At 40.5% G+C, this 13,490-nt stretch overlaps 1 protein-coding gene across 1 annotated transcript in view; it reads right to left on the bottom strand.

The window, feature by feature from the left end:
• Positions 1 to 13,490, bottom strand: part of LOC308435418 (putative sperm motility kinase W) — a gene marked incomplete at both ends in the record, with an annotated part of 91,012 nt that overhangs the window by 2,021 nt on the left and 75,501 nt on the right. The gene's annotated exons all lie outside the window — the stretch shown is intronic.

Genomic DNA, 13,490 nt, shown 5'->3' with positions numbered 1-13,490 from the left:
AAGCCTCCCTCTGCAAATAAGGAGGCCCAATCAAAGTGCAATGATCAAACAGGAAGGAAGCACTGGGACTCAGAGCAGGAAGGGCCCTGGGCTCCCCAGTGGGAACAGTTTCTTCTTGCTTCTACTACTTTACTAAAACTCTTCTTCTTGCCTTTGTTCTGGGATCTGTTTCTTTTGTTGCAACCTCCCATTCTTCCTCTGAGCTTTGTCTGAAGTTCCTCCTCCTCTTCACTGTTCCTGCCTGTGTTTCTGATAGTTCCTGCATCCACAATGCTGTCCCCTGAAAGCACCATGGCTGCCATCCTGCTTACCTCTGCCATCTAGATATTCTTCCAGAGTTCCTTCCCAATGGTGGGTTCCTAGTCCCTGGATCAGGCAGGGCAGGGGCGCACTTTCTGTGTGCTCTCTGCAGAGATTTCTCTGCCCCCTGGCTAGTCGGAACCCCTTCTCCTCAGGCTTGTATCTCTGGGTCTCCGCTGGTCCTCGTCAAGACTCCACATTCTTTGATGAACAGCTCTGAACCACCATGTCTACCTTAGGCAGTACCAGTGGTTGCCACCAAGACTCGAAAATTGCCATTAAAACACCCTTCAGTGTGATTTCCTTTGGCTTCTTTGTAATGTAGCCATGTACAGACTGGACATCGTGCTTTATGAATGTGTTAGGCAACAGCTCCTTGACCTCCTCCTTTTTATCAGAGAAGATGGGTGTGTGCCATAGATGACCACTGTGCACTCAGATCACATCCCCAATCCCCACTGCCCTCTCTGTCCTGTGACACTTAATCTCCAGGTGTCCACAGTTATGGCTGCTTTCTGAGTCTTCATCCCTATCAGGTCCAGCTGTTTGTGTGCACATTTTGTGTATTTCTTCAAAACATTAAAATCCCATGAGGTCAAGTTTCAGAGAAAAGGCAATGTTTGGGGGTTGTCTTCAAAAGCTTTCTTATTTGCCACACATAAAATTTCGTCCACTTGATTAGCAAAACCCATATCCAAATAGTATTACCACAACCTGGGGTTCCGAACAGAAATCACCCCCACTATGCACTCCTTCAAAATGACCACCTTAGGTAGTTCCAACCGAAGAACAAATTACTGATAGCTTTTTGCTGATGTCACTGTAGTCTCTGGTCATTTGATTTGCTAGTTCTCTTCTAGGTCCAGGAATAGAAGTTTTTTTTTTTTTTTGTAAGTTGCTTTTCTATACTATCATATCATTGGCAAATAGTGATACCCTGACTACTTATTTGACAAGTTGTATCCCCTTGATTCCATTTTGTTGTCTTATTGCTCTAGGTAGAAGATTGAGGCCTTTTTGGATAGATACAGGAGAGTGGGTCTTGTTGACTTCTCATTCATCTTATTGGGATTGCTTCATGTATCTCTCCATGTTATTTGATCTTGCCTGTTGCTTTGCTCTATGTTGCTTTTATCATGTTTCAGTTTGTGCTTTCAATTCTCGGTCTTTCTAGTACTTTTAACATGAATGCCTGCAGTATTTTGTCAAATGCATTTTCAGCATCTAGGGAGAGAACCATGTAATTTTTTTCCTTTGGTTCATGTATGTAGTGGGATAATTTAATATATTTTCATATATTGAATGACTCTTACATCCCTAGGATTAGGGCTAATTGATCGATTATGGTAAATCGTGCTTGAGATGTTTTCTTGAATTGAGTTTGTAAGAATAGTAATGTGTATTATTGGAACAACATTCATAATCAGAATTGGTCTGAAGTTTTCTTCCTTTGTTGGGTCTTTGTGTGGTTTAAGTATCAGAGTAATTATGCTTTCATAGGATGAATTAGGTATTGTTCCTTCTAATTCTACTTTAAGGAATGATTCTATTTTCTGGAATTCTTTTTTATGGAACACATGGAGTGTTGATGTTAGGTCTTTCTTGTAGGACTGGTAGAATTCTGCTCTAAAGCCATCTCTGTTGGGCTTTTTGAGTTGGGATGTTTTTAATACCTTCTTCTATTCCTTAGGGGATATGGGACTGTTTATATAGCTTATCTGCTCTTGATTTAACTTTGGAACTTGCAGTCGTGAAAATAATATATTTCATCTAGATTTTCCAATTTTGTTTAGTACAGACTTTTGTTGTAGGATCTGATGATGTATTTGAATTTTCTGGGTTTCTTGTGTTACTCTTTTCATTTCTGATTTTGTTAATTTGGATACCTTCTTTGGGTCCTTAAGTTAGGCTAGGGATTTATCTCTCTTGTTGTTCTCAAAGAAACAGATTTTGGTTTTGTTGATTCTTTGTTTCATTCTCTTTGTTGCTATTTGGTTGGTTCTGGCCCTGTGTTTGACTATTTCCTGGCATCTACTACTCTTGTGTGTGTTAGCTTCCTTTTGTTCAAGAGTTTTCAGATGTGCTGTTAAATTGCTAGCTTAAGATCTCTCTGATTTCTTTACCAAGGTACATAGTTCTATTAATTTTCCTCTTAGCCCTGTTTTCATTATGTCCCATAAGTGTAGGTATGCCGGGTCATCAGTTTCATTAAATTTCAGTAAGTCTATAATTTCTTTCATTATTTTTTCTCTGGCCAATTTACCACAGAGTAGAGAGTTGTTCCGTTTCCATAGATATGTGGGTTTTTCTGGTATTTTCATTATTGTTGATATCTAGTATTTGTCAGTGGTGATCTCATAGGATGCACTGGACTGTTTCAATAAACTTGTATTGTTTGAGGCTTGTTTTGTGACCAATCATATGGTCAATTTTTAAACAGAAACCATGGCCAGATAAGAGGGAGATATTTCTTTTGGTTTTAGGTTGAAATGTTCTGTAGACACCTGTTAAATCTATTCAGTTCATGACCTCTCTTAGTTTCATGGTATCTCTGTTTAATTTCTGTATCAAAGTCCTGGACATTAATGAGAGTGAGGTATTTAAGTCTCCCAGTATTATTGTGTGAGATTCAATGTGTGTTTTGACCTTCAGAAAAGTTTCTTTTATGAGTGTGGAATACTTTGTTTTGGGGCATCAATGTTCAGGGAGTGTTTTTTTCTTTCTTTTTTTCTCTTTTTTTTTTTAATGTCTCTCTCCAGCCTCCCATGCTAAAGATGTACGAAGTATGTAGTCAGAGCCTAAATAGTTATTTTTGTGAAGAAGTTCCTGACACAACTCTCTCCACAGTATAGTGCTGTTCATCAATAGATTCTCTTGAAGCAGGGTAGGACCATCTAGAGAAAGGGCTCCTGGAAAGATCATTTCTGTTAGTGGAGATGATCTTATTTTGGTTTCCAGATCTCCTGTCCCAGGATTAATCATCACTGGTCATTCCAGCTTTAGGATGACCTACTGCCCTCCACTGGTTGTCATTCTTGCCTGCACTTTCATGAATAGCTTAAAAAAGAGTCATAGACACAGCCAGAGAGAGTCAGAAAGAGAACGAGAGGGAGAACTAAATATAATGTTTTGGAAACAAAGGAATAGACATTTAGTGTAAAGTTCTGTAAATAAGCACTTTATATATTTTTAATTTTATGCCAATCTGTGTGGCATGGTGAGAAATCACACTGTCCCATGAGATTCTATGGAGCAAACTAGGTGAAAGACCCTCATCTAGAGTACCTTTACCTGAGGAGACCCCAGGACCCAAGAACCAGCTGAGACCACTGGATGCAAGTCACAAGAGGGTTTATTGCTCTCACATGGGTGTCCGTGTGCGACAGCCTATTGGAGGACTGGTGCGCCGGACAAAGGGACAGTTTTCTTTTCATAGGGCTTGTGGGGCAGATGTGAGGGACAGAAGCAGAAGCATAGTTACAGGGTTCTAATTGGTTAGTTTAAATGTGGCCAAGGAGTGAGTCTAAGGACACGGCTCCAAAGACACTGCTCCTGGTGTCAGCTGGGGCTGCGGTTTTTCTGAGAATAGCTGCTTTGGGCTTCTCTGAGAGCAGTTGCCTTATAGGGCTTATTTGGGGGCTTTCTGTTCTCTGTCTGTTGCAAGCTGGCTGCCCATCAGTATCTTGTTTGGCCACCTGGGCCATGACCTGGCCCGCCCTGTGTGCACAGCCTTGAAGAAATGGCGTTATTGTTGCTAAGCAGGGGTCTTTCATAGGGGCTACATTTCATCCACTGAACAAGCATTTGTCCATGCAGGAAGAATATATTTAATCATAATGGACAAAGATAACCGATAAGTTAATCTTGAATTTCATTTTATTCCTATAAGATGATATGGGTGTGCTAGCAAGACAATGCAGTTGAAAGACAGGATGCTCTTTCACAGGACTCACATGGTGGTTCCAGGCCCTACATTGTGGCTAACAACATCTTTAATCTCCAGGTCCAGTGGATGAACAAATTCCTCTATTGTCCTCACATACCAAGGGCTGGAATGGCCTGCCATCATGTAGGCAAGGAAAACACTCATTGATGCCAAGTGAAAATTAAAAAAAAAAAATTAAAAAGTAAAGAAAAAACATAAGTTCCTGCCTTAATGGGCAGGAATAAAAGAAACATTGACTACTAGAAAGCAAACAGGTTAAGAGGAGGACATGTCAGTCCTATGGCTTTTTCCTGGGTACTCCCCTTCTTGTCCACATTACCTCTCACCTACAGAAAAATCTAACAAAGATCAATTAGTGCTTGTAGAACTCTTGACCTCAAGACCTGCTTTAGTGCCAGTCCTGACTTCCTTTGGTGATGAACAGTGATATGGAAGTGTAAGCTGAATAAACTCCCTTCCTCCCCAACTTGCTTCTTGGTCATGATGTTTGTGCAGGTGATAAACCCTGACTAAGACAATATGTTCAAAGGAGCCAATCATAGGTCTTCCACAAGAGCAATGAGAGCTCTTAACCACATAGTCATTTCCCCAACCCTGTTTTCTTTCTTTTTTTTCTTTGAAAATATATGCACATGTATATATGGTGAGTTTATTCCTTCTGTATCTTACTCTCTTCTTTATTATGAACATATTTTCTGTTCTTTTACAACTTTATTTTACAAATCAAAGACAAATGTACAGATTTTAAGCATTTATGCATAAAAGTATGAGAATACATTTTTGTCTGTACTTGATTTTTTTTAAAGATTTGATAGGATGCATTACAATCTTAGTAATTACAATGAGCATAAAGTACCTGTAAAACCAGATGTAACCTGGAAATAGTCAAAGTTTTTCCGGTGTGTAAAGAATAAGCATAAAGGTTTTTCCTCTTCTTTTTTTTCCTTTAATTTCATATAGTCTGTGGGTTATTTCTGGGGTGTTCAGAGCTTTCTGGGGTTAGTATCTAATTATCAGTGACTGCATATTATGTTACTTCTTTTGTGACTGGGTTACCTCATTCAGGATGATGTTCTCTAGATGCATCCATTTTCATAAGAATTTCACATTTTCAAACCATTGGTCCCGATTTTCTTCATAGACAATTTTATTGGATATTTTATGTTTTTACAGTACAAATGTTATCCCCTTTCCCTGTTCTCTTATCCTGTCCCCTGAAGGCTCATTGTAACCCTCTCACATGCTTCTGTAAAAGTGCTCCCAATCCCAATCACACAATCCCACCTCAACCACACTGGTGAAAAGGTGCCTTCACAGACAGGACCATGGGCTTCTCCTCCTATTGGTGCCAGTCAATGCCATCTTATGCTAAATATGTCACTTGATCCATGGATCCCTCCATGTGTACTCATTGGTTTGTTGTTTGGTACATGGGAGCTCTGGGGGTGGGTGTAGTTAGTTGATACTGTTTTTTTTTTTTTTTTTTTTTTTTTTTTTTTTATGGGGCTGTAAATGGCTTCAGCTACTTCAGTCCTTTCTCTAACCTTTCTCTAATTCCTCCATTGGGTCTCTTTGTACAATTCAATGATTAACTGCAATCATCCTTATCCCTGGAGACATACCTATCAGGCTTCTATCATCAAGCATGTCTTGACTTCAACAATAGTGACTGATTTTGGTGGCTGCATATGGGATAGATCTCGAGATGTAGCAGTCTCAGTGTGACCTTTCCTTCAGGCCCTGCTCCCCTTTTGGTCAATGTCATTCTTCCTGTGAGTATTTCTTCTCTCTTCTGAAAGGGACTGATGGATCCACATTTTGGTCTTTCTTCTTCTTGAGCTTCATATGGTATGGGAATTGTTTCTTGGGTATCCCAAGCTTTTGAACTAATATTTATTAATTGGTGAGTACATACCATGGATGTTCATTTGTGAATGGGGTACCTCACTCAGGATGATGCTTTCTAGTTCCATCCATTTTCCTAAGAATTTCATGTAGTCATAGTTTTTAAGAGCTGAGTAGTATTCCATTGTGCAAATGTACCATATTTTCTGTCTTTATTCCTGTTGAATAACATCTGGGTTCTTTCCACCTTCTGGTTATTATAAATAAGGCTTCTGTGATTGTAGTGGAGATCATAATCTTGTTAAACGTTTCTGCATCTTTTGGGTATATTTCTAGGAGTGGTATAGTTGGATCCTCATGTAGTACTATGGCCAATTTTCTGAGGAACCACCAGAGGGATTTCCAGAGTGCTTGTAGCAGCTTCAAATTTAACCAGCAATTATGGAGTATTCATCTTTCTCCACATCATTGCTAGCATCTGCTGTCACCTGATTTTTTTTCATCTTAATTATTCTGACTGGAGTGAAGTGGAATCTCAGTGTTGTTTTCATTTGCATTTCCCTGATGACTAGGAATGTTGAATCATCCTTAGGTGCTTCTCAGCCATTTTATATTCCTCAGTTGAGAATTTTTTGTTTACCTCTGCATCCCATTTCTACTAGGATTATTTTGTTCCCTGAAATCTAATTTCTTGAGTTCTTTGTATATATTAGATATTAGCCTCGATTGGGTGAAGGATTGGTGAAGACCCTTTCCCAATCTGTTGATTGCTGTTTTGTTTTATTGACATTCTTTGCCTTACAGAAGTGATGCAATTTTATGAGGTCCAATTTCTTAATTCTTGATTTTATAGGATAAGCCATTGGTATTCAGTTAATGGAATCCTCCCCCATGTTCATGTGTTTCAGGGTCTTGCCCAATTTCTTTTTATCAGTTTTAGTGTATCTTCTTTATGTGGAAGTCTTCTACCCACTTGAACTTGAAATTTGGATGAGGATAGTTGCATTCTTCTACATGCTGACCTTCAGTTAAACAGCACCATTTATTGAAAATGCTTTCCTTTGGATGATTTTAACTCCTTTGTCTAAAATCCACTGACTATATGTATGTGGATTCATTTCTGGACCTTCAACACTATTCCACGGATCTTCCTGCCTGTTTGTGTATCAAGATCATGCACTTTTTATTATGTGGATCCTTTCAGTCCATGAGCATGGAAGATCTTTTCTTCTTCTGAGATCTTCGTCAATTTCTTTCTTCAGACACTTGAAGTTCTTGTCATACAGATCTTTCCTTGCTTGGTTAGAGCCACAACAAAGTACTTTATACTAATAGGGACAAATGTACAGGGCAAGTTTCTGATTTCCTCTTCCCACTCATGTGTTGGAGCTCTTCCTAGCTTATTTCTTTTCTGAGCTATAGTAAACAGTGCAGCAATGAGCCTGTATGACTGAGTATCCCTGCTTCATATTGATGGATCAACCAGCAGTCCCATTTTACTTGTTCTGAGGAAGTTTCCTCTTTTACACGGGAGTCACTGATGATTGTGAGTCACTACTTGTGTGCTGATACTGCAACCCAGGTCGTTGGCATGAGCAGACAGTATTTTTCACTCTTGAGGTGTCTCTCAAATTCTTACAATGTAGGGTTCATGGATGGCCTGATGCATGACTTGGATCTTTAGTCAACATTTGGTTAGGAGCTAAACTCAGGTATTTTATTAGAACAATGATAGCTCTTAAAAACTTAACCATTTCTTTTGCCCACAAATGTTCAGAAAAGGTTTTGCACATGAATATTGTGGAGTATATTTCTTTTTTACCTCACTCACCTCCCTTTGTCACCCACTTCCCATCACATTGGTTCCATTGTCTCCATATTACACAAGATTACGTCACCTTTATGTATGTATGATGACTTAATATGTTCATATAGAATTCAGGACTGTGGCTAGTTTGATATACTTAATGTGATTTTCCATGACTGCTTCCATTGTCCAGATAATGACTTCTGCTAATCCCATCTTGTATGTGTACTATATTTCATTTGTCCACAGCTCTGGAGATGGGTGTCTGGTTTCAATTGTTTGGTGTCATACTTCGTAGTGTAGTGAGCAATGATATGCAATACCTACCTCTGTGCTATGTTGGCATCCATTATATACCATAGAGTAGTACAGCTAGGTCATATTGACAATCTGTGTGTTCTGAGAAACCTGCATCCTGATTCACACAGTCACTAGACCAGCTCACATTAGCATTACCAGTGTCTAAGGCCCTGTTGTCTACCACATTACCAGCATTCATTGTTCTGTTTTCTTAGTAAACAATAATTTGGTTAATATTTAAAAGTTCAAAGGGCATGTCTCAAATATATTCATCTCCCCTTCTTCCAAGTGTTACCAAAAATGCATTGGCATTCCTACCCAACATCCTCTGTTTTGTGACATAACCAGAGGGGGTTATTGAATTCCAGTCCCAGCATGACTAATATGTTTCTGGTGGGCTGTGCCTTTACTAATTTCTCCTCTCTTGTTAAATCCTTACATTCCATTCTTTAGTTTAGCAACCAATTCCATTAGCTTATTTCACTCTGTCTTCTTTCTGAGGCTCCTACGCAGGTCCAGTTATCATAGAATTGAACTTCAGCAATCAGAATCCGCTTTTAACTCACCTATTTGCCATGCCCAGTAACAACAATCCAGTGTATTCTACCCATTGTAACCTTTTCCTGTTGAAAATCTGAGATATTGATTATTTGCTGTTGTGCCTGAGTGAGTCAGAAATTAGCCACTTTAAATCAACAGTGAAAAACATGTGTGTTTAAGTGTGCATTTGTGGTCTCAGTTTAATCCTCTTCCTGTAGTGAGCATTCTCTATTCCTCCTGTGTGTTGTTCCCTTCAAAACATTCCCTGTGAATATGCAAAACATAAATCTACCCACTGCATATAGGAAACAAAGAACATAGTATAGATACCACAAAGTCTAGCTTTGTGATGCAATGACAATTATTCCAAGGAATATGGAGTGGAAGGTGACTCAATGGAAGAGAGAATCAAATACAGAATCATCTTCAAAGCTAGTCCCTGAATGGGTTACAAGCTTACTAAAGCTGGGAACTTGGAGCATACTTCACAGTCTGAGAGTAGCTTAATAGGTAGATGAGTACCTGTTACAAGTAGCAGTTTGTTTAAACTTTTTCCAGGCAGCATGGCAAGAGGTGGTCTGGTTTCAGTTGTCTTTGTTCCTTGGTGTGTGAGAGAGACTCTGAGGGCTTTGGGTTGATTACATCCTGAAAAGAAGAGATCTAAAGAATCTGGTCAGTTTCAGGAACTTCCTGGAGCTATTTGGCATTGTTTCCCTTCCAGGTTAATTCACTGCAGAAAAGAATGTTTCAATCTCTCAGGCAAAGGATACAGAAGACACATACCTGATACTACTCAACTCTGACAAGTTGTTTGGTCTTCCTCTTCAGCACCCTTTCCTATACTTCTCCTCTTCATATTCATATTCTTCCTCTCCCTCACCTTCCTGTTACTTCCTCCTGCTCCTTTCCTCATTCCTTACCTCCTCATCATGTTTCTTCTTGTCTTTCTCTCAGGTCCATATTTTATTACCCAATGAACCTAAGTCATGAAGTCTGGGTTGGGGATCATTGCCCTCTCAGGGATTGTATCAAAGAAAAGACTTTCCCTTTCCTATCCCCTGTCAAGTGCCAGCCATTTCTCACCTTGTAATTGGATTTCTTGTCCAAGTCCTCAGTTCCTTATTCATGAGATTCTTCCTGGTGAGCTTGCTTAGCTCTCATGCGTGCTGTAACCATCACTGTGTGTTTCTACTTCTAACAACTTGGTGGTGTCCTTGATGTTAACTACAACTGTGGCATTTACAGTCTTTCTAGCTCTCATCCCAAAGATCTCTGAGCTTTATCCTGGTTGACATTATAATATTTTGGTGTATGTCTCTCTCTCTTTGTGTGTGTGTGTGTGTGTGTTTGCATGTGTGTGAGTGTGTGAGTGAGTGAGTGAGTGAATGTCCCTCCACATGCCACAATCCTCCTATCTTCCATTCCTCCCTGGTCCATTCTTCACCCTCGCCCACGTTCCCCAATCTCAGGTTCAGTATTTTTCTGTGGAAGCTGTAGTATGTCACCATTTGCTCCACACATTTTTGCCTGCACATTTTCATTATGATGCCTGTTTGGCATTGTATGCTATTTCAGCTACTCTGTGAACACTGGAATTTCAATGGGACTCTTCTCTGGTATCTTGTTGTCATGGAGATTATCTATATTATATAAATCCTGGAGTTCTGGACGTGTAGAACTGGCCACTTCTTGTACTACAGTAGTTCACCAATGATCTAGATATTGGTGTGGGACAATTCAAATGCCTGGATCTGTGCATGAGAATTATCTGAGTTTGTCATGTTGTGAGCTCTAGCCCCCTTCAATGGCAGTGCCTATGCAGTATTCCTTGCAAAGAGGGAGAGCTCTACCCTACTGCCTAGGTGAGGTGCCAGTCCCAGTGTTCCAAGTATTGCAGTTAAGGAGGACATGGATGTTCCTTGACAGTGACCACAGGGCCATCTCTCCTGCCTGCCATAGATGTCAGTGGATGAATGAGCAGAGAGGGGTCTCTCCCTCATCTTTACTATTGCATAGTATACAAGAAGCAAGACCCTTGGGGGCTGCTCATACACAATCTTTATGTACAGGGCTAGCTCTGATGAACTTCCCGAGCACGATCCGGGGCCTGAATTCCCCAGTGTTGTAGTAAGTGAGTGGCAGGGGCAGCTCTCTTGCTCTAGTCACACCAGAATCAAGTCTTGTCCTTGCCATAGGTGGTGAGATACAAGGACTGAGCAGGGTGTCTATTTCTTTTCCACAGCACTAGATTGGCAACAGGTGGCAGCGCCACCTCTCCCACACTTTCTCTGACTGAGGGCACACACTCTCTCCAACTGTGAATATGGTTTATCATTGGAGCTCTTGCAGATGGCTATAAAGAATGCCACAAGGCACTCTTGTGCAGTACCTGACATACCCCATGGGGAGTTTTCCTGGACAGCATGCATATGATGATTCTTTTTAGCAGGAAAATCTCCAGACCTTGTTTGAAACAGATTGTCCTTGTTTTGCAGTCAGATACCCCACTGATTATTTTGAACCTTATGACTAGGCTAAACCAGCTATACTGACCAGTTTTTCTCTTTTGAAGAGTAGCTTTCTTGTGCAAGACCACTCATACTTGCCCAGAACACAGCTAACTAAAACTTGCCCTTTTTCTCAGGGGTCTTACTAACTTTGGATAGTCATATCGCTCAGGAAAAAACAAAGCTTGTACCTGGTTTTAGCCCCACTTGGTAACACTGACATTCCTCCCTCCTGCATGGTGAGTTCTACTTCCCAACTATGACTTTTTGGTATTTGTCTTGTTTTAAACCAGAGAGTGAAGCCGCAAAAAAAGAGTGTATTTTCACCATTCCCCAGGCTTGTCTTTAACCTGGCTTTATGCCCAATACTTACCAGGATTATGAGGCCCCGGAAAATGTTTGTCCAGATCAAAATAGAATTTTTGGGGGGCTCAAAATGTTGCTTTTATTGTGAGGTTGGCCTCAGCTCTTGGGAATGAATCTTCAAAGGTTTAAACAGTTTGAGCATCTAAGTAGGTCCTGAAAACTGGAGATTGTTCAAAAGGTTTAAAACAACCATGAGTGTGAAAGAGAAAAGCAAAGAAATAATAAAATAGACCTCAGATTGAGAAGCCATAGATACCAGGCAAGAAATAGGACAGATGGATGACTGGTCCTATGACACTGACACTACAGAGGGTGTAATTGCTTGTTGAGTGGGCCTTTCTCTGTAGCAACAGTGATGGATTTACAATGCTCAAATAATCAGGCACTTTTTTTGGAATAGCAGCATATCTAGTACTGTTAACTTTGGCCTAGCCAGCCTGCTGCCAGACATTAACTTGACAGAGCCTCTTTGAGAGGACAGAGGAACTGTGGCCATCAAATTCCCTCAACCTAGATGGGGAGACATAAGGCAGTGTCTTTGTGATGCTGCACTGGGTGCAGACAAGTTGTCTAGCCATGAAGCATTCTGGGGGAAAGATACATTCTACCTTCTTCCCCAGGGCATGTCACTTAAGTTCTAGCTGCTCGACCTTGTAGCTCAGCTCATCCAGATGGGAATAGCAGTTTGTTTTCAGCTTGTATTGGAGCCATGGTACCTCTTAGTGAATATCTCTTTAGCTGCTGCAGGTGGAAAAGACAAGCCCCATTATTTGAATATCATGCAACATGAGACCTGGAAGGATGGAGTGCTTCTTCTCCTAGGTATATGTGCACAAGACTTGCCTGCTGACATGTTTGTCAAGGAGAAGGTCTGCGGGCCTCTGAATATTGACGTGGACAGTGCTACTGGTAGCTTTTGCTATGGTTCATCCCCTTGTTGACTTGGCATGGAAAGAATTCTCACAGGTCCTCTATCTACCAAATGTCGCTCACTGACCAGGGGATTCTCTATAGCTTCCCAAATAATGCTTAATATTAAGGCTTTGCCAAAAACGTCTGAGGTTTAAAACCTAGTTATTAGAATTCTTTTACTGGGATACCAGACTTTTACCACAGATATTCTAACTCCCAAGACAGGAAGTCACGTAGAGTAGGTACTGATAAGATATTTCAAGTATGAAATGGATGTGAGGCTGGAACCTGAGATTACCTGTGTCTGTCAGTTTGTGAAGAGTTGTATGACTCACTGTTTTGGCTCAGAACTTTTTATGTGGTTTATCCCAAATAATGCTTCCCTTATTCAGAAAAACATCTGAGAGGGGTCTTGGCTCTAATCTGTGTTTGAACAGAAAATGAGTGAAAGGATCACATTCTCTGATGATGAACTGGACTATAGGTTTTCTATCCTCTTGTCTGCTGGGCCTGGGGAAACTGGGTTTGGCATCTAATGCGTGGTATAAGGTCAGTAACCATATGGAATGTTTGGGTGGATTATTTAAAATCTCTCTTTATATGTCTCTGTATAGAGAGAAATAGGAAATTATTGCTTACTCTCCTGATCTTGAGCATGGTTGGATCTCGGAGCTCAAACAACTCTACCAAGTAGTACATCAATATCAATATCCAGAGTGCCAAAAAACCTCTAGATGGATGGAACACGGATTAGTGGGTAGGGATGTATTTTCAAGAAGTAAGAGGATGACTCATACCCATGATTCTCACAATCATGCCGGGCTTGGGTTCCAATTTCTGTGTGGCTTCAAAAGGCTGTACCAAAAGGCAGCTTTGTGCCTTTTCTGAGATTAGACCCACCTGCCTTTTCTGGAGCCATTTTGTCTGCTTTTGTGAAAGTTTCCCTATAAGGCAGAGTCAAGTCAGG

This window comes from Micromys minutus (assembly GCF_963924665.1).
Source record: "Micromys minutus genome assembly, contig: SUPER_22_unloc_5, whole genome shotgun sequence".
Classification (NCBI taxonomy): domain Eukaryota; kingdom Metazoa; phylum Chordata; class Mammalia; order Rodentia; family Muridae; genus Micromys; species Micromys minutus.
The sequence above is the reverse complement of the archived record's forward strand: the minus strand, read 5'-3'. Positions and strand labels throughout refer to the sequence as shown.